Consider the following 21,509-nt stretch of genomic DNA (forward strand, 5'->3'; position numbering starts at 1 on the left):
TATATATATATATCTCCTCCTTTGAACCACCCGCTCCTTCATCCATCCCACCTCTCTAAGTCATCACAAAGCACAGTCCTGGGCTCCCTGTATTATTGAGTTTGTCTTTAACAATCCATTTTATGGGCTTTTTAAAAATGTTAAGATCAGATCAGATCAGTCGCTCAGTCGTGTCCGACTCTTTGCGACCCCATGAATCGCAGCACGCCAGGCCTCCCTGTCCATCACCAACTCCCGCAATTTACCCAAACTCATGTCCATCAAGTCAGTGATGCCATCCAGCCATCTCATCCTCTGTCGTCCCCTTCTCCTCTTGCCCCCAATCCCTCCCAGCATCAGAGTCTTTTCCAATGAGTCAACTCTTCGCATCAGGTGGCCAAAGTATTGGAGTTTCAGCTTTAGCATCATTCCTTCCAAAGAAATCCCAGGGCTGATCTCCTTCAGAATGGACTGGTTGGATCTCCTTGCAGTCCAAGGGACTCTCAAGAATCTTCTCCAACACCACAGTTCAAAAGCATCAATTCTTTGGCACTCAGCCTTCTTCACAGTCCAACTCTCACATCCATACATGACCACAGGAAAAACCATAGCCTTGACTAGATGAACCTTTGTTGGCAAAGGAATGTCTCTGCTTTTGAATACGCTGTCTAGGTTGGTCATAACTTTCCTTCCAAGGAGTAAGCATCTTTTGATTTCATGGCTTCAGTCACCATCTGTAGTGATTTTGGAGCCCAGAAAAATAAAGTCTGACACTGTTTCCACTGTTTCCCCATCTATTTCTCTTGAAGTGAGGGGCCGGATGCCATGATCTTTGTTTTCTGAATGTTGAGCTTTAAGCCAACTTTTTCACTCTCCACTTGCACTTTCATCAAGAGGCTTTTTAGTTCCTCTTCACTTTCTGCCATAAGGGTGGTGTCATCTGCATATCTGAGGTTATTGGTATTTCTCCCTGCAATCTTGATTCGAGCTTGTGTTTCTTCCAGTCCAGCATTTCTCATGATGTACTCTGCATATAAGTTAAATAAACAGGGTGACAATATACAGCCTTGATGAACTCCTTTTCCTATTTGGAACCAGTCTGTTGTTCCATGTCCAGTTCTAACTGTTGCTTCCTGACCTGCATACAAATTATGTTAAAGTCAATATTAATTGTCATTTATGTAATGACCATTTATATTTGGGATTCCCTGGTGACTCAGATGGTAAAGAACCCACCTGCAAAGCCACAAACCTGGGCTCGATCCCTGGGTTGAGAAGATTCCTTGGAGGAGGGCATGGCAACCCACTGCCACATTCTTGCCTAGAGAATCCCCAAGGACAGAGGAACCTGGCGGGTTATAGTCCACACAGCTGAGCAACTCAGCACAGAACATTTATATCTGGATACAATTTTTAATTGGGATTGGTTTAATTGGTTTTCCTGATAGCTCAGTTGGTAAGAATCTGGCTGCAATACAGGAGACCCTGGTTCAATTCCTGGGTCAGGAAGATCTGCTGGAGAAGAGATAGGCTACCTGCTCCAGTATTCTCGGGCTTCCCTCATGGTTCAGCTGGTAAAGAATCCACCTGCAATGCAGGAGACTGGGTTTGATCCCTGGGTTGGGAAGATGCCCTGGAGAAAGGAAAGGCTACCGTCTCCAGTTTTCTGACCTGGAGAATTCCATGGACTGTATAGTCCATGGACTCAAAAAGAGTCAGACAAAACTGAGCGATTTTCACTTCACTTAGCTTTATATGACTCAACTTTACACACAAAATGTGTTGGGTTTGAAGGACAGACTATTAGTTATTGACCAGGAGCCATGGAAACATGAAATGCTATTTTTTTAAAAAAATGTTGATATTTAGTGCTTAAGCAGCTTTGGAAAATTATTAACATAGTTTCCTCTCTAATAATACTTTAAGAGGTGAGTGAAAAGTTCTGCTTAAAACTCAACATTAAGAAAACTAAGATCATGGAATCTGGTCCCATCACTTCATGGCAAATAGATAGGGAAACAATGGAAACAGTGACAGACTATTTTTTGGGGCACCAAAATCACTGAAGATGGTGACTGTAGCCATGAAATTAAGACACTTGCTCCTTGGAAGAAAAGCTATGACTAACCTAGACAGCATATTAAAAAGCAGAGACATTACTTTGCTAACAAAGGTCCATCTAGTCAAGGCTATTGTTTTTCTAGTGGTCATGTATGGATGTGAGAGTTGGACTGTGAAGAAAGCTGAGTGCCAAAGAATTGATGCTTTTGAACTGTGGTGTTGGAGAAGACTCTTGAGCATCCCTTGGACAACAAGGAGATCCAACTAGTCAATCCTAAAGAAAATCAGTCCTGAATATATATTGGAAGGACTAATGTTGAAGCTGAAACTCCAATACTCTGGCCACCTGATGCAAAGAACTAACTCATGTGAAAAGACCCTGATGCTAGGAAAGATTGAAAGTGGGAGGAGAAGGGGATGACAGAGGAAGAGATGGTTAGATGGCATCACCAACTCGATGAACATGAGTCTGAATAAGCTCCGGGAGTTGGTGATGGTCAGGGAACACTGGCATGCTTCATTCCATGAGGTCACAAAGAGTCTGGCATGACTGAGTGACTGAACTGATTACTATAAAAAATAGATGTAATTTTTGTTTCTCTAGTCCATGCCAGCATTTTGTGCCTTGTATAAAATTGAGCTATAATATATATCTGTATATATGTGTGTATACATATGAAATGCGTTTTAACAAACAAGGAAAATATAATTTCTTCATTCTTCTGATGTATATAACTGAACAATAATTTTATACCACAGATTCTAAACTAGATAACTTAGCATATTGAGAAGTTTAAAAAGCAAAACTGCAGTAAGAACAGAACTTTTGTGCTTGTCATCATGAACACCACACTAGACTGAAATCTTTAATGACAAACCACTGCTTGAGTGTAGGAAATATAGACTATAAATGGAAAGCATATTTGAAAATTATCTTTTATGTATACAGAAAAATTTTAAGTCCAAATGTGATGTGTGTTCTAAATGAGATGCAACATCTAACAAACTTTTTATAGCATGCTTTTCAGAATTTATGATATTTTTGAAAACATATATAGATGTTTATATTTTCTATCAAGCATCTAACACAATAACATTTTTTTTCTTTATATATAAATGGTCACAGTTATTTGAAACTAAAATATATGAGCCCAAAACCCATGGGAGTCTAGTTCACATCACCAGTTTAGAAAATATAAGAGATCATGCTCAACATGGATTTTAGATGTGTTCTTGTGGATTTTCATGGAAGTGGGGCACATGCAGAGGGTTTTAGAACATATAAAAATATTCCTACATGGAGATTTGGACAGTCTGCAGAAGTAATTGCTCTTATACAAAGACCCCAAAATTAATTGTATGTATATATTTATCTATCTATCTACCTACCCATCCTAAATATTATGCTCACTCTGGGAAAGAATGATAAGATGCTAGCCAACAGTTGCAAGAGAAGGTGTGACTGAGAATGTGCTATGCAGTGACAGAATGCACACTTCCTTAAAATAAATCTAATTATTCAAAATGCTATACAGCCTTTGACAGAATTTTAATTACTACTCCAGATTCAATGGTCCTTCTTATTATCTGTCTTCTAGAAGCAGAACACATAAACCAACACTAAACTCTTCATTCACTAAGTCAACCCAGGATTTAATTATGAAAGGGAGGAATAGGAACGATGCTGTGAGAAACATCAGGGCTTCCCTTATGGCTCAGCTCATAAAGAATCGACCTGCAATGCTGGAGACACTGGTTCAATTCCTGAGTTAGGTAGGTCCCCTGGAGAAGGGAAAGGCTGCCCACTCCAGTATTCTGGCCTGGAGAATTGCATGGAATGTGTAGTCCACGGGGTCACAAAGGATTGGACATGACTGAGCGACTTTCACTTCACTTGACTTCATGAGAAATATCCACCATGAAAAATACATCAGGCTTGAGTCATTGTCATATGAAAGACAGAATGTCTTCAGTCAGTCAGTCAGATCTCTCAGTTGTGTCCGATTCTTCGCAACCCCATGGACTGCAGCACGCCAGGCCTCCTTGTCCATCACCAACTCCCGGAGTTATTCAAACTCATGTCCACTGAGTCAATGATGCCGTCCAACCATCTCATCCTCTGACATCCTCTTCTCCTCCTGCCTTCAATCTTTCCCAGCATCAGGGTCTTTTCAAATGAGTCAGTTTCTCACATCAGGTGGCCAAAGTATTGGAGTTTCAGCTTCAGCATCAATTCTTCCAGGGAATATTCATGACTGATTTCCTTTAGGATGGACTGGTTGGATCTCCTTGCTGTCCAAGAGTCTTCTCCAAAACCATAGCTCAAAAGCATCAATTCTTTGGTGCTCAGCTTTCTTTGTGGTCCAGCTCTCACATCCATACATGGCTACTAGAAAAACCATAGCTTTTACTAGATGGAACATTGTTGGCAAAGTACTGTCTCTGTTTTTTAATATTCCATCTAGTTTGTTCATAACTTTTCTTCCAAGGAGCAAGCATCTTTTAATTCCATGGTTGCAGTCACCATCTGCAGTGATTTTGGAGCCACAAAAAATAATGTCTGTCACTGGTTCCACTGTTTCCCCATCTATTTGCCATGAAGTGATGGAGCGAGATGCCATGATCTTAGTTTTCAGAATGTTCAGTTGTAAGCCAGTTTTTCACTCTCCTCTTTCACTTTCATCCAGAGGCTCTTTAGTTCTTTTTCGCTTTCTGCCATAAGGGTAGCGTCATCTGCATATCTGAGGTTATTGATATTTCTCCTGGAAATCTTGATTCCAGCTTGTGCTTCATCCAGCCTGGCATTTTGCATGATGTACTCTACATATAAGTTAAATAAACTGGGTAACAGTATACAGCCTTGATGTATTCCTTTTCTGATTTGGAACCAGTCTGTTGTTGCATGTCAGTTCTAACTGTCACTTACTGGCCTGCAAACAGATTTCTTAGGAGGCAGGTCAGGTGGTCTGGTATTCCCATCTCTTGAAGAATTTTCCACAGTTGTGATCTACACAGTCAAAGGCTTTGGCATAGTCAATAAAGTAGATGTTTTTCTGGAACCCTCTTGCTTTTTCAATTATCCAGTGGATGTTGGCAATTTGATCTCTGGTTCCTCTGCCTTTTCTAAATCCAGCTTGAACATCTGAAAGTTCATGGTTCATACTGCTGAAGTATGGCTTTCAGAATTTTGAGCATTACTTTGCCAGCATGTGAGATGAGGGCAATTTTGTGCTAGATTGAACATTCTTTGGGATTGGAATCAAAACTGACCTTTTCCAGTCCTATGACCACTGCTGACTTTTCCAAACTTGCTGGTATATTGAGTTTAGCACTTTAACAGCATTGTCTTTTAGGATTTGAAATAGCTGAACTGTAATTCCATCACCTCCACTAGCTTTGTTCGTAGTGATGCTCCCTAAGGCCCACTTGTCTTTGCATTCCAGGGTGTCTGGCTCTAGGTGAATGATCACACCACTGTGATTATCTGGGTCATAAAGTTCTTTTGTGTATAGTTCTTCTGTGTATTATTGCTACCTCTTCTTCATATCTTCTGCTTCTGTTAGGTCCATACTATTTCTGTCCTTTATTGTGCCCATCTTTGCATGAAATGTTCCCTTGGTATGTCTAATTTTCTTGAAGAGATCTCTAGTCTTTCCCATTCTATTGTTTTCCTCTATTTCTTTGCACTAATCACTGAGGAAGGCGTTCTTTCCTCTCCTTGCTGTTGTATGGAACTCTGCATTCAAATGAGTATATCTTTCCTTTCTCCTTTACCTTTTGCTTCTCTTCTTTTCAAAGCTATTTATAAGGCCTTCTCAGACAACCATTTTGCCTTTTTGCATTTCTTTTTCTTGGGGATGTTTTGATCACCACTTCCTGTACAATGTGACGAACCTTTGCCCATAATTCTTCAGGCACTCTATCTATCTGATCTAACCCCCGAATCTATTTGTCACTTCCACTGTAATCATAAGGGATTTGATTTAAGTCATACCTGAATGGTCTAGTGCTTTTGCCTACTTTCTTAAGTTTAAGTCTGTATTTGGCAACAAGGAGTTCATGATCTGAGCCAGAGTCAGCTCCTGTTCTTATTTTTGCTGACTGTATAGAGCTTCTCCATTTTTGGCTGCAAAGAATATAATCAATCTGATTTCGGTATTGACCATCTGGTGATGTCCATGTGTAGAGTCTTCTCTTGTGTTGTTGGAAGAGTGTGTGTTCTATGACTGGTGTGTTCTCTTGGCAAAACTCTATTAGCCTTTGCTCTGCTTCATTCTGCACTCCAAGGTCAAATTTGCCTGTTACTCTAAGTATTTCTTGACTTCCTATTTTTGTATTCCATTCCCCTATAATGAAAAGGACATCTTTTGGGGACGTTAGTTTTAGAAGGTCTTATAGGTCTTCATGGAACCATTCAACTTCAGCTTCTTTGACATTACTGGTTGGAGTATAGACTTGGATTACTGTGATATTGAATGGTCTGCCTTGGAAACCAACAGAGATCATTCTGTCATTTTTGAGATTGTATCAAAGTACCGCATTTTGGACTCTTTTGTTGATTACTACAGCTACAGTGTCAGACTTTAATTTTTGGGCTCCAAAATCACTGCAGATGGTGATTGCAGCCATGAAATTAAAAGATGCTTACTTCTTGGAAGGAAAGTTATGACCAATGTAGATAGTATATTAAAAAGCAGAGATATTACTTTACCAACAAAAGTCTGTCTAGTCAAGGCTATGGTTTTTCCAGTGATCATGTATAGATGTGAGAGTTGGACTGTGAAGAAAGCTGAACGCCGAATAATTGATGCTTTTGAACTGTGATGTTGGAGAAGACTCTTGAGAGTCCCTTGGACTGCAAGGAGATCCAACCAGTCCATCCTAAAGGAGATCAGTCCTGAGTGTTCATTGGAGGTACTGATGCTAAAGCTGAAACTCCAATACTTTGGCCATCTGATGCGAAGAGTTGACTCATTGGAAAAGACCCTGATGCTGGGAGGGATTGGGGACAGGAGGAGAAGTGGACGACAGAGGATGAGATGGCTGGATGGCATCACCGACTCGATGCACGTAAGTTTGAGTGAACTCCGGGAGATGGTGATGGACAGGGAGGCCTGGTGTGCTGTGATTCATGGGGTCACAAAGAGTCGGACACAACTGAGAGACTGAACTAAACTGAACTGACTGATGGCTACTCCATTTTTTCTAAGGGATTCTTGCCCACAGTAGTAGATATAATGGTCATCTCAGTTAAATTCACCCATTCCAGTATTTTAGTTCACTGACTTCTAAATGTCAATGTCCACTCTTGCCATCTCCTGTTTGACCACTTCCAGTTTGCCTTTATTCATGGGGCTAACATTCCAGGTTCCTATGCAATATTGCCCTTTATAGCATAGGACTTTACTTCCATCACCAGTCACATCTACAGCTGGGTGTGGTTTTTGCTTTGGCTCCATCATTTCGTTCTTTCTGGAGTTGTTTTTACACTGATCTCCAGTAGCATATTGGGCAGCTTCCGACCTGAGGAGATCATCTTTCAGTGTCCTATTTTTTTGCCTTTTCATACTTTTCATGGGGTGCTCAAGGCAAGAATACTGAAGTGGTTTGCCATTCCCTTCTCCAGTGGACCACATTCTGTCAGACCTCTCCACCATGACCTGTCTGTCTTGGGTGGCCCCACATGGCATGGCTCATAGTTTCACTGAGTTAGTCAAGGCTGTGGTCCATGTGATCAGATTGGTTAGTTTTCTGGGATTGTGGATTTCATTCTGTCTGCCCTCTGATGGAGAAGGATAAGAGGCTTATGGAAACTTCCTCATGGGAGAGACTGACTGAGGGGGAAACTGGGTCTTATTCTGATGGGTTGGGCCATGTTCAGTAAACCTTTAATCCATTTTTCTATTGAAGGGTGGGGCTGTGTTCCCTTCCTGTTATTTGACCTGAGGCCAAACTATGGTGGAGGTAATGAAGATAATGTGGACCTCCTTCAAAAGGAGGCACTGGAGTGCTGGCTGCCTGTCTGCTGGAGGAACTTTGAGAAGATACCCCATGTTCAAGGGCAAAGAGAAGCCACAGCAAGATGGTAGGAGGGGTAAAATTGTGTTTAGAATCAAACCCCATACCTGCCAGAGATGCTCAGATGGCTCAAACATACCTTGCACACACCAGGACCCAGAGACCCCACAGAGACTGAGACAGAACTGTGTTTGAGTGTTTCCTGAGGACGTAGTGGACTGCTCCTCAAGTCAGGTCAGCAGTGGACTGCTGCGGGGGCAGGGGCTCCGGGTGCAGTAGACCTGGGCATAGCACAAGCCCTCTTGGAGGAGGTCACTATTAACCACACCGTAGAGCCACCAGAACTTACACAAGACTGGGGAAACAGACTCTTGGAGCACACAAACAGAACCGTGTGCACAACAGGACCCAGGAGAAAGGAGCAGTGACCCCACAAGAGACTGACCCAGACTTGCTCATGAGTGTCCAGGAGTCTCCAGCGAAGGCTTGGGTTGGTGGTGGCCTGATGCAGGGGTGGGGACATTGAGTGTAGCAGAATGTCTTATCTTTTAATGTAATAATCCCTCATGTCATATTGAGTAAGCTCTAAAGACTACATTCCACTTCGATATTGAAACCTCAACATGGAAGCAAGTGAACGTTTCCTGTTCTCTCTGCTGATTCTTCCACAAGACTCCTGGTGTTGCCTTACTGCTGCACCCGTGTCAGCACATCCACCACTCGCAGGGGCCCTCTTGCTCCCTGACAGCTTCTGGTTTCCTTCCTGGCTCTGAAAACAGTGGCTCCTGTTAGCAGCTTCTCTATGAAACACAGGATCATGAAAGAGCGCTGAGCTTGGTGTCATTTACTCAGAAAGGGAGTTTTCCCATTCAACACATTTATCGAGAGCCTATACTATGGAAGCAGTATCCTGTTTTAGCTAAAGTGATGAAGAAATAGTGAGAGCGTAATAGGCAGGAAGGCAGGGGTCTCCAAAGGGAGGAAATAGGCTGCAAGTGTCAAACAGTTTTTATCTCTCTCTTAAGTGGCAGGAGGAAACAAAGAAGTGTTAGATTTTTTTCCCCTTCTCCATACGAACTTAAAAAGAGGTTTCTCTTAAAATTCTGTGTCGCCATAACATCACATGGCTCCACCTTAACTTAACTTTTCTCAAACCTTGAGCTAACCAATATGTTTTTCTTATGGAAACGTTAGTCTTAAGCTATGTTAATGAAACTCTATATTTACCTGGAAACCTGCATTTCTTCAAGATTCATGTCAATCATTTTGTGGACCGGGATGATTCACCTGGTGCCACTGTTATCTCAAAATGCATGTTGTGGGTGAGGGGCCTGGTGCCAGTCTCTGAGTTTTGAAACTTTTCCTTTCTCTAATTAGAAGCTTGCTAGTAGATACATAACATCCTGCTAAAGACTAGCAGGGGGGAAGTCTTTTTGCCCCTTTCTGATGTCTATGTCAGAAGTTTTCTCTATCTCTTTTATACAGTAATAAAACTTTATTACACAAAAGCTCTGAGTCATCAAGCCTCGTTACTGGCCCTGGATTGAATTATTCTCCTCTGGAGGCCAAGAATCCCAGCATCTTTCATGGTTCAGCAACATCTTTTAGATAGTAATCTATGTCCATACCTTTATGGAGTTCTTACTTAAGAGAAAGGAGAGAGATAAATAATAAAGAAACACATAACAGTTTTCCTGATATGGTGTGTGAGAGAGAGAGAAAGAGAGGGGGACAGAGAGAAAGACACACAGAGAGACAGAGTTTGAGAGAGATAGAGAGACAGAAAGAGACAAAGAGAAAGACACAGAAAGAGAAAGAGACAGAGAGAGCCATCAAAGATGGTCTTAGCATTTAGCTTGAACTAACGTGTAATCTGCTGTATGTTGTTGTTTGTTTGTTAAATCATGTCCAATTCTTTGCAACCCCATGGGCTGCAGCATGCCAGGCTTCCCTGCCCTTCATTATCTCTCTGAGTTTGCTCAAGCTCATGTCCATTGAGTCAGCGATACTATATAACCATCTCATTTTCTGTCACCCTCTTTTCCCTTTGCTTTCATTCTTCCCCAGCATAGGGGTCTTTCCTAATGAATAGGCTCTTCTCATTAGGTGGCCAAAGTATTGGAGCTTCAGTTTGAGCATCAGTCCTTCAATGAGTATTCAGGATTGATTTCCTTTGGGACTGACTTTTTGGTACCCCTGCTGTCCAGGGGACTCTCAAGAGTCCTCTCCAGCACCACAATTGGAAAGCATCAATTCTCTGGGGCTCAGCATTCTTTAGGTACTAAACTTCTTGCAGTGTCATGTACTAAATGGAGAATTCTAGGGAACAACTCAGGGTGGAGTGTATGGAAATAATCAATCAAGATGCCTGCTACTATCTAATGGGGGCCATTAAAGTGCAGGGATTTGGGAAGAAACTCCTGGAGAGAACACAGGTATCTGAGAATGATATGCAGATGAATGATATGAATGCCATAGGAGATGATGAAGATATTTACAAAGCAATACAGATACAGAGCAGAGGTCTGATGAACAAAACTGAGTCACTCAGAACAATGATGTTGGGAATAAGAAGCAAGGGCCCTGCACTCCCAACTTTCTATCTGGGATGCTTTATCTGGACTTTTGACACATTATCCTGTCTCAGTTCCTCCTCTGGGAAAGGGTGAGAGTCAGGTTGATACAGATATTCTAGGACTGCTCACAAAGGACAAGACGCCCTGTGTGATCCACACGGATGGTCCTTGGCTGAACATCATATTGCTTCTTGGCAGCATATTCTGTGCTTTGTTGCAGCAGCTTTCAGTGATTTCTTCAATAATTACTTTTGAAGTTCCTCTAATTAGTCTCATGTCTTTTGATACTAAAAGCATCCTCTGGCTATTAATTCAGTATGTGCTGTGTCCCTTCTATGTCTTAAGACAGGAGCTGACTAGGTTGACTCTAGTGAGCTGTCCAAATCCAGATGCGGGGGGAGCCACTCTAGGAAGCACAGCATCAGGGAAGGAAATAAACCTCAAATACTGCACAAGGTTATGTTAGAATCCTCTCACCAACTCACTCACACTCCTATATTCTGTTTATGGTGAATTTCCAAATCCGTTTATGATAACTTCTGTTTAACCTTAGCAGTGAATTCCCAGGTGGCATGAATGGTAAAGAATCTGCCTGCCAATGCAGAAGCCATAGGAGATTCATGTTCAATACCTGGGTAAAGAAGATTCCCTGGAGAAAGAAATTGCAATCCACCCCAGTATTCTTGGCTGGAACATCCCAAGGACAGATGAGCCTGAAAGACTACAGTCCATATGGTCTTAAAGAGCCAAACATGACTGAGCATGCATACATGCACCCTTTAAACTTAGTAGTAGTCAGATTAGGTAACGCCACCCATTTATACATAAAAGCTTTCATTTCCCCAAAAGGAGTAGTGTGTGTGCAAATTAAGTTCTAAGGAAGGCACTGAACTTGCCCTATTTAAGGCAACTTAGGTTTGTAGACTGAAATGAGTGCTTACCTTGAATGATAAGTCCAACTTCATTGATGCTGGCATATGACAACTCTATTTTTAGTTTTTAGTTTTTTGAAAAAGAACAAAGATGGAGACTGTTGTCATATGTCAGCAATTCCACTCGTGGGCATAAACCCAGACAAAACTTAAGTTTGAAAAAGTACATGCACTCCTATGTTCACAGAAGTACCATTTACAATAGCCAAGACAAGGAAACAACCTAAATTTCCACTGACAGATGAATGGAAAAACAAGATGTAGTTATAGAGAAAGGAATGCACTCTCCTGGCGACACACCTGGTAAAGAATCCACCTGCAATGCAGGAGACCCTGGTTCAATTCCTGGGTCAGGAAGATTCCCCTGGAGAAAGAATAGGCTATCCACTCCAGGAATTTTGGGCTTCCCTGGTAGCTCAGATGGTAAAGAATCTGCTTGCAATGTGGGAGACCTGGGTTCGATCCCAGGACTGGGAAGATCCCCCAGAGACGGGAATGACAGCCTACTCCAGTATTCTTGCCTGGAGCATCCAGAGGAGCCTGGCAGGATGCAGTTCATGGCATCTCTAAGAGTCAGACATGACTGAGCAACTAAGCACAGCACAGCACAAAGAATGGAATGTTATTCAGTTATAAAAAAGAATGAAATAATGTCATTTGTAGCAACATGAATGGACCTAGAGATTATCATACTATATTAGGTAAGTCAGAAAAAGAAAAATATCATATGATATCACTTACATGTGTTAACTATAGTATGACACAAATGAACATATCTATGAATCAGAAACAGACTCACAGACATAGAGAACAGATTTGTGCCAAGAAGGAGTGGGTTAGACTGAGAGTTTTTGATTAGAATATGCAAAATATTACCTATGGAATGGATAAACAACAAGGCCTTACTGTAAGGACTTTCCTGGCAGTCCAGTAGGTAAGACTCTGTGCTCCCAATGCAAGGAGTATGGGTTTAATCCCTGGTTGGGGAACTAAGATTCTGCATGCCAATGGTGCAGCCAAAAGTAAATCAATAAAATCTGGGGCTTCCCATCAGGCTCAGTGGTAAAGAATCTGCCTGCCAATGCGCAAGACACATGAGACCCGAGTTTGATCCCTGGGTCAGGAAGATCCCCGGGAGGAAATAGCAACCCACATCAGTATTCTTGCCTGGAAAATGCCATGGACTGGAAAGTCTGGTGGGTTACAGTCCATAGAGTTGCAAAGAGACAGACATAACTGAGCAACAGAGCAGATAAGTCTAATTTTAAAATATATATGTATATATATGTTAAGAAAAGCAACCCTCCAAAACAAGGTCCTACTGTATAGCATGGAGAGTGATATTCAATATCTTGTTATAAACCATAATTGAAAAGAATATGAAAAATTATATATATATACATATATGAGTCACTTTGCTGTATATCAGAAACTAACACACTTTAAATCAACTATACTTCAATTTAAAAAATTAAAAGACATTATTTGAAAAATTAGAAGGCAATCCAGAGATTAGAGAAGACATTCATAATTCTTATATCTAACAAAGAACGTCTACCAAAAATATATCAATAACACAATTCAATACTAATAAGAAAAACTCAAAAACAAGAAAAATATTTACACAGACACTTTACAAAAAAAATATGTGCAAATGGTCAATAAGCTTATGTGAAAATACTTTATATCACTAGGGAAATGCAAGCAAAACTGTCATACAAATCTACACCCATTACAACAGCTAAATTTAAAAAGTCTGGCCGTAAAATGACTACTATTGGCAAGGATATAAGGTGACTGCAACTTTCATGTATTTTTGTCAGGAGTGCAGTATCATATGAACAATTTGACAATTTCTTATAAAATTAAGCATAAATTGAGCATATAACCCAGCAATTTTACTGCTAGCTATTCACCCAAGAAAATATCATAGTACATGTGCATACAAAGACTTGTAAAGTATAGTTTTTGCAACTTTATTGATGAAACTAGTAAAAGTGACAATAACTCATATGTCCAACCTCAGATACATGAATAAATAAACTGAGTGAAAAAACTAATTTTCATATATCCATATATTGGGAAACTACTCAGCAATATAAGAAGTGTGATACTGATTGATACATACAATAACAACTGGAATGAATATCCAAATCAATATGCTGACTGAAAATAGCTAGATTTTTTTAAAAAGAGTATACAATCTACAGTTGCCTCATATGAAATTCTAGAAATGACAAAACAAATCTATATTTACGGAAAGTAAGTAAGTGGTTGTGTCAGACTGGTGATGGAGGAGAATTGCAAAGAGATAATAGAGAACTTTGGGGGGTGGGTGGGTGATGGAATAGTTTCATAGTTGAGTGCGGTGATGTAACATTTCTAGAAACATTTCTACAACTAAACTGGTTATATTTTATTGTATGTAAATTACATCTTTATAAAACTGATTAAAAAGCAAAGACAAAAAATAGTCAACAAGCTAATAATATGACATTTGGAGAATTGTTTGCTTTATTTGAAAATATAACATCATCTTATGGTGATGTATTTCAAGGATCAGTTGGTGTGGTTCTATTATCAAATATCCAATTAACTTGGGTTGTGACCTGTACAAAATCACTTAGTTGCTCTGTTTCTAACTTCTTCATTTCAGTATGAGAAAATCACTTTGGTCTTAAAAATAGACTGGTACTTTTTTAGTAATTGATCACAATATGCACTGTAATGTCAGCTTATTCCTCACTGGTCCCCAAATACTCAGGAAATAGACTTAATAAAATGCTTTCCATATATGGATTTAAGGGAGCAAGAATGTACAATGAAAGTGTAGATTAGTAAGAAAGGCTTCAAAAAGAGATGTCTTCATCATGTTTTTCTTTTTGTCCCTTAAACTGTTTCCAGTGATGATGCCCTCTTGGTAGTGCACCACTTCTTCAGACAGAAAAACTTAGTTGTGACACACACATTTGTTGTTCAGTCATTCAGTCATGCTCCAACTCTTCTACAACCCCATGGACTGTAGCCCACCAGGAGAATCCTCTGTCCATGGGATTCTCCAGGCAAGAATACTGGAGTGGGTTGCCATTTCCTTCTCCAGGGGATCTTCCCAGACCAGGGATATAGAACCCATGTCTTCTGCTTGGCAGGTGGATTTTTTTTTTTACTGCTGAGCCACCAAGGAATCCTAACATACACATGTGACAGTCTTAAATGTATTGCTCTTCATACTGCAATTGGGTGCATTCTATATGCACAATTTCCTTGTCATGGAATTTAAAATAACACAAGAATCTTGAATAAATCATTGATATTTGGAAGAGAAAGTATAAACTAGATATACAGTTTTACTCTTTTCCTGTGAAAAGGTAGTTATTTCATGTTTTCCATATTATGAAGATAACCAGATTCAGTCAACTCAACATATAACATTTTACAACTTCAATATTTGAAGTTCTTTTTAGAGGTAGTCCTGTGTCTTCAGATTACTCATGTGAAATCATACCTCATCTATCTCCCCACCTCTCTACCTTTTCCTCACATATACAGCAACTCCAATTCATTTCTGGACCACTGTGGTGGTGGTGAGTGGTGGTTTAGTGATTTGGTTGTGTCTGACTCTTGTGACCACATGTACTGTAGCCCACCAGATTCCTCTGTCCATGGGGTTCTCCAGGCAAGAATACTGGAGTGGGTTGTCATTTCCTTCTCCAGGGAATTTTCCCTGACCCAAGTATTGAACCTGCAACTCCTGCCTTTGCAGGCAGATTCGTTACCGAATGAGCCACCAGGGAAACCCTGGACCATCATGATCCCTCTCTAACTTGCCTGCTTGCATCTCCTTACACATCACTTCCCAGGCAGCAGCAAGAGAGATCATTTTAATAAGTTAATCAGATCCTAATAAAACACCAATTTTAATGACTTGGCAGAAGACTTAGACTATAGTTTTAGAGCAAACAATCTGCTCCCTGTGTGTGTTCTGGAATGTATCCCCTACCTGTGTGCTCCAGGTTCACCATCCAAACCACATTTGTCTGTTCCTGTCTCAGAATCCGTGCACCTAAAGCTGTATCTTAAAAATCCCCCAAATACTATCTGGGCACTTGTTTATCACTCAGGTCTCCTTCACACAAGATACACTGTTATCTTTCTTATGTAATTTATTATCACCTGCAATTACATTTTTCACATACTTATTTTCTGGGGCACATAAACCTTATCAGAACAAAGTTTATGTCATCTTCATTGGTATTGCCTCCTTGGCTGAATTACTCTTTAAAAAAAAAAATTTACTCCTTTTTCCTACAATTGTCACAATATTTTTTCAAAAAATATATACAGTTTTATTATTGTCTAAATGATTTTTAATTTGACTAATATAAATGACAACAATAATTTTTAGAATATTTATTTAGAGAAATGTAATATAAAATTGGAGGATAATTCAGAAAGTTTAAGCTTTATATAAAACTAAAAAGTTCCATATAGACCACATACAAAACTTTCATTGTGGTTCAAAGCCTTAGATAACCAATTCAGAACTTGAGTCTGCATTTTAGCATAGTATTTTCAGCACAATTTGAAACCTTTAGATGACCAGCTTTATAATTCTTTATGGGATATCATTTGAATCTAAATTTTCATTAGCTGTCAGTACTATCCTACTGTGTAAAATGTTTCACCAAGAACAAACAGTTGGCCCCAAATGGAAACAAAAAATTGGAATTATGAGATGATTCGACCATATTTTCCATTTGTTTAATTTAATTCAATTTGTCCTTAGAGCACATTCTAGTTTACTGCTTCAAGAAAAGAAAACCAAGTAGATGAATTTTATGTAACAATTTAAATCACACCATATGTTATTATTAAAAATACAAAAATGTAGTTTTTACAAGAACTTAGTACCAAGGGGATTCAATAAATACTCCCTCAGTATAATGTTTAAATAAATACAAATTTAAAATTACTACATCATTTACAATTTAAATTGAAGGAAGATTCAGTAGGCATATGGAAATCCATGGGTAAACCATGGGCTAATGGGATTTCTTTGGAAGGAATGATGCTAAAGCTGAAACTCCAGTACTTTGGCCACCTCATGTGAAGAGTTGACTCATTGGAAAAGACTCTGATGCTGGGAGGGGATTGGGGGCAGGAGGAAAAGGGGACGACAGAGGATGAGATGGCTGGATAGCATCATTGACTCGATGGACGTGGGTCTGAGTGAACTCTGGGAGTTGGTGATGGACAGGGAGGCCTGGCGTGCTGCGATTCATGGGGTCGCAAAGAATCGGACAGGACTGAATGACTGAACTGAACTGAACTGAATGCATATAAATATTTTTTGAACTAAGTTTTCACTTGTCATCAAGTTATTTAAGATTTATCATATTAAATTCGGTTCTGGCATTTTGGGTAATTCCAGGAATGTGGAACATAAATATGAGGGAAAAATTCAGAGTCTTTCAATTTTCACCTGCTATTAAAATGTATAAAATATTACATCCGTCTATTTTGATAAATATTTCTCAGAATATTATCTTCATTGGATATTTTCAAGTAGTATAGCAGAATTCCTGGAACCATGTGAAATGTTGGAGAAATATTTTTTCAGCTTATTATATTTTGTTCTTATAAAAAATGAACAGCAATTTGCTGTTGTTTAGTCGCTAAGTCATGTCTGACTCTTTTGTGACCCCATGGACTGTAACCCACCAGCCTACTCTGTCCACGGAATTTCCCCAGGCAAGATACTGGAGTGGGTTGTCATTTCCTCCTCAACCCAGGGATCGAATCCATACTTCTGCATTGTAAGGCAGATTCTTTACCCCTGAGGCATCAGGGAAGCCTGGACAACAATAAAATGTACTAAATAAATCAAACAATTTATAGCCTATATCTGAATACTGAGATGTCTTAGTGACATCATCCACTTAAAATGTCCACTCATTTCACTTCAAACTGTCTTCAGAAAAGACTCCATGTACTGATGGTCTATGCCCAGCTCTGGGGTCCCTTGGCCTTCCGGCTACTTCAGAACTCCACTCAATGTGCAGAATTCTTCTGTCCCACAGACCCACTAAGCCGTTTCCTAATAGACATCACTTATTCTCTCAAAGCCTACCTACCCAATCATTGGTGGCAGGTAGGAAAATCTGGTGTGCTAAATTGCTCATCAAATTTTATTGTCACCACTCCCATCCTCATCTTTTTGTGCAGTGTCTATTCCTCATGAATGCACTGAACTCATGCAGCTCAATAACAAAAACCACAACAACGAAAAACAAATAGCCTGATCTAAAAATGGGCAGAAGACCTAAATAGATATTTCTCCAAAGAAGACACATAGAGGGCCTAGAGGCACATGAAAAGATGTTCAACATTACTGATTATTAGAGAAATGCAAATTAAAACCACAGTGAGGCTTCACCACACAACAGTCATAATGGCATCATCAAAACATTTACAAACAATAAATGCTGGAGAAGGTATGGAGAAAAGGGTACTCTTGTACCCTTGGTGGGAATGAAAATTGATGCAGCCACTATGGTGAACAGAATGGAGGTTCCTTACAAAATCAGTTTGTTTCTTAAAATGAATTTTGGATATAGTACTATTAGGTCCAGATTTTGCAAACATTTTCTTCCACCTTGTCATTAGATACTGTTAATAGTCTTTCCCAGAACAGTTTTCAATTTTAATAAAGTATTCTTGACTTTGGGCTTCCCAGGTGGTGCTAGTGTTAAAGATCTGCCTTCCAGTGCAGGAGACACGAGACACGGGTTTGATCCCTAAGTAGGGAAGGTTCCCCAGGAAGCCATGGCAGCCCACTCCAGTATACTTGCATGGAGAATCCCCATGGAGAGAGGAGCCTTGTGAGCTACAGTACATGGGGTTGCAAAGGACTGGACATGACTAAGCGACTGAGCAGACACACGCAAACACATATACATATCTGACTGTAGCCTGCCACTCTCCTCTATCCATGGAATGCTCCAGGCAAGAATACTGGAGTGTGTTGCCATTTCCTTCTCCAAGGGATCTTCCTGACCCAGGAATCAAATCCATATCTCCTGCATTGCAGGCATATTCCCTACTGTTTGAACCATCAGGGAAGTCCATACACACATGCACACACACACATGCACACGCACACACATATCTTTATAAATTTTGAAGTTCATGCACTATCAATACTCTAATTTCGCTCTCAGTTTTCTGTTGGCTATTTCTGCTCTCTGCTCCCAGTGAGCTCTGTATCTCTATTTACAGTCTTTTTTCCTTATGTACTTATATGATCACAAAGCCATCTCTTTTTAAAATTTTTAATTGGAAACTAATTACTTTACAATATTATAGTGATTTTTGTCATACACTGACATGAATCAGCCATGGGTGTACATGTGTCCCCCATCCTGAACCCCCCACCCACCTCCCTCCCCATCCCATCCCTCAGGGTCATCCCAGTGCACCAGCCCTGAGCACCCTGTCTCATGCATCGAATCTGGACAGGCAATCTATTTTACATATGATAATATACATGTTTCAATGCTATTCTCTCAAATCATCCCATACTCACCTTCTCCCGCACAGTCCAAAAGTCTTTTCTTTACTTCTGTGTCTCTTTTGCTGTCTCACATATAGGGTCATTGCTACCATCTTTCTAAATTCCATGTATATGCATTAATATACTGTATTGGTGTTTTTCTTTCTGACTTAATTCACTCTGTATAATAGGCTCCAGTTTCATCCACCTCATTAGAACTGATTCAAATGCATTCTTTTTTAATAGCTGAGTAATATTCCGTTGTGTATATGTACCACAGCTTTCTTATCCATTCGTCTACCAATGGACATCTAGGTTGCTTCCATGTCCTGGCTATTGAAAACAGTGCTGCGATGAACATTGGGGTGAACATGTCTCTTTCAATCCTGGTTTCCTCGGTATGTATGACTAGCAGTGGGTTTGCTGTGTCATATAGCAGTTCTTTTTCCAGTTTTTAAAGGAATCTCCACACTGTTCTCCATAGTGGCTGTACTAGTTTGCATTCCAACCAAGAGTTTAAGAGGGTTCCTTTTTTTCTTACCTTCTCCAGCATTTAATGTTTGTAGACTTTTTGATAGCAGCCTTTCTGACCAGCGTCAGATGCTACCTCATTGTGGTTTTGATTTGCGTTTTTCTGATAATAAATGATGTTGAGCAACTTTTCAAGTGTTTGTTATCCATCTGTATGTCTTCTTTCTAAGGCCCACTTGACTTCATATTCCAGGATGTCTGGCTCTAGGTGAGTGATCATACCATCGTGATTATCTTGGTTGCGAAGATCTTTTTTGTACAATTCTTCTGTGTATTCTTGCCACCTCTTCTTCATATTTTCTGCTTCTGTTAGGTCCGTACCATTTCTGTCCTTTATCAAGCCCATCTCTGCACGAAATATTCCCTTGGTATCTTTAATTTTCTTGAAGAGATCTCTAGTCTTTCCCATTCTGTTGTTTTTCTCTATTTCTTTGCGTTGATCACTGAGGAAGGCTTTCTTATGTCTCCTTGCTATTCTTTGGAACTTTGCATTCAGATGCTTATATCTTTCCTTTTCTCCTTTGCTTTTCACTTCTCTTCTTTTCACAGCTATTTGTAAGGCCTCACCAGACAGCCATGTTGCTTTTTTTGCATTTCTTTTCCATGGGGATGGTCTTGATCCCTGTCTCCTGTACAATGTCACGACCTCCATCCATAGTTCATCAGGCACTCTATCTATCAGATCTAGGCCCTTAGAGCTATTTCTCATTTCCACTGTATAATCATAAGGGATTTGATTTAGGTCATACCTGAATGGTCTAGTGGTTTTCCCTACTTTCTTCAATTTCAGTCTGAATTTGGCAATAAGGAGTTCATGATCTGAGCCACAGTCAGCTCCTGGTCTTGTTTTTGCTGACTGTATAGAGCTTCTCCGTCTTTGGCTGCAAATAATATAATCAATCCGATTTTGGTGTTGACCATCTGGTGATGTCCATGTGTAGAGTCTTCTCCTGTTTTGTTGGAAGAGGGTGTTTGCTATGACCAGTGCATTCTCTTTTCAAAACTCTATTAGTCTTTGCCCTGCTTCATTCCATATTCCAAGGCCAAATTTGCCTGTTACTCCAGGTCTTTCTTGACTTCCTTCTTTTGCACTCCAGTCCCCTATAATGAAAAGGACATCTCTTTTTGGGTGTTAGTTCTAAAAGGTCTTGTAGGTCTTCATAGACCTGTTCAACTTCAGCTTCTTCAGCGTTACTGGTTGGGGCATAGACTTGGATTACTGTGATACTGAGTGGTTTGCCTTGAAAACAAACAGAGATCATTCTGTCGTTTTTGAGGTTGCAACCAAGTACTGCATTTTGAACTCTTTTGTTGATCATGATGGCTTCTCCACTTCTTCTAAGGGATTCCTGCCAGCAATAGTAGATATAATGGTCATCTGAGTTAAATTCACCCATTGCAGTCCATTTTAGTTCGCTGATTCCTAGAATGTCGACGTTCATTCTTGCCATCTCCTGTTTGACCACTTCCAATTTGCCTTGATTCATGGACCTAACATTCCAGGTTCCTATGCAATTTTGCTCTTAACAGCATCGGACCTTGCTTCTATCACCAGTCACATCCAAAACTGCGTATGTTTTTGCTTTGACTCCATCCCTTCATTCTTTCTGGAGTTATTTCTCCACTGATCTCCAGATCAGTGCACTAACAAAACTAGTGGACATGATGGAATTCCAGTTGAGCTATTTAAATCCAGAAAGATGATGCTGTGAAAGTGCTGCATCAATATGCCAGCAAATTTGGAAAACTCAGCAGTGGCCACAGGACTGGCTAAAGGTCAGGTTTTTATTCCAATCCCAAAGAAAGGCAATGCCACAGAATGTTCAAACTACTGCACAATTGCACTCATCTCACACTCCA

The sequence above is a fragment of the Bison bison genome, unplaced genomic scaffold, assembly GCF_000754665.1.
Source record: "Bison bison bison isolate TAMUID 2011002044 unplaced genomic scaffold, Bison_UMD1.0 scf7180017864316, whole genome shotgun sequence".
In the NCBI taxonomy this organism is placed as follows: domain Eukaryota; kingdom Metazoa; phylum Chordata; class Mammalia; order Artiodactyla; family Bovidae; genus Bison; species Bison bison.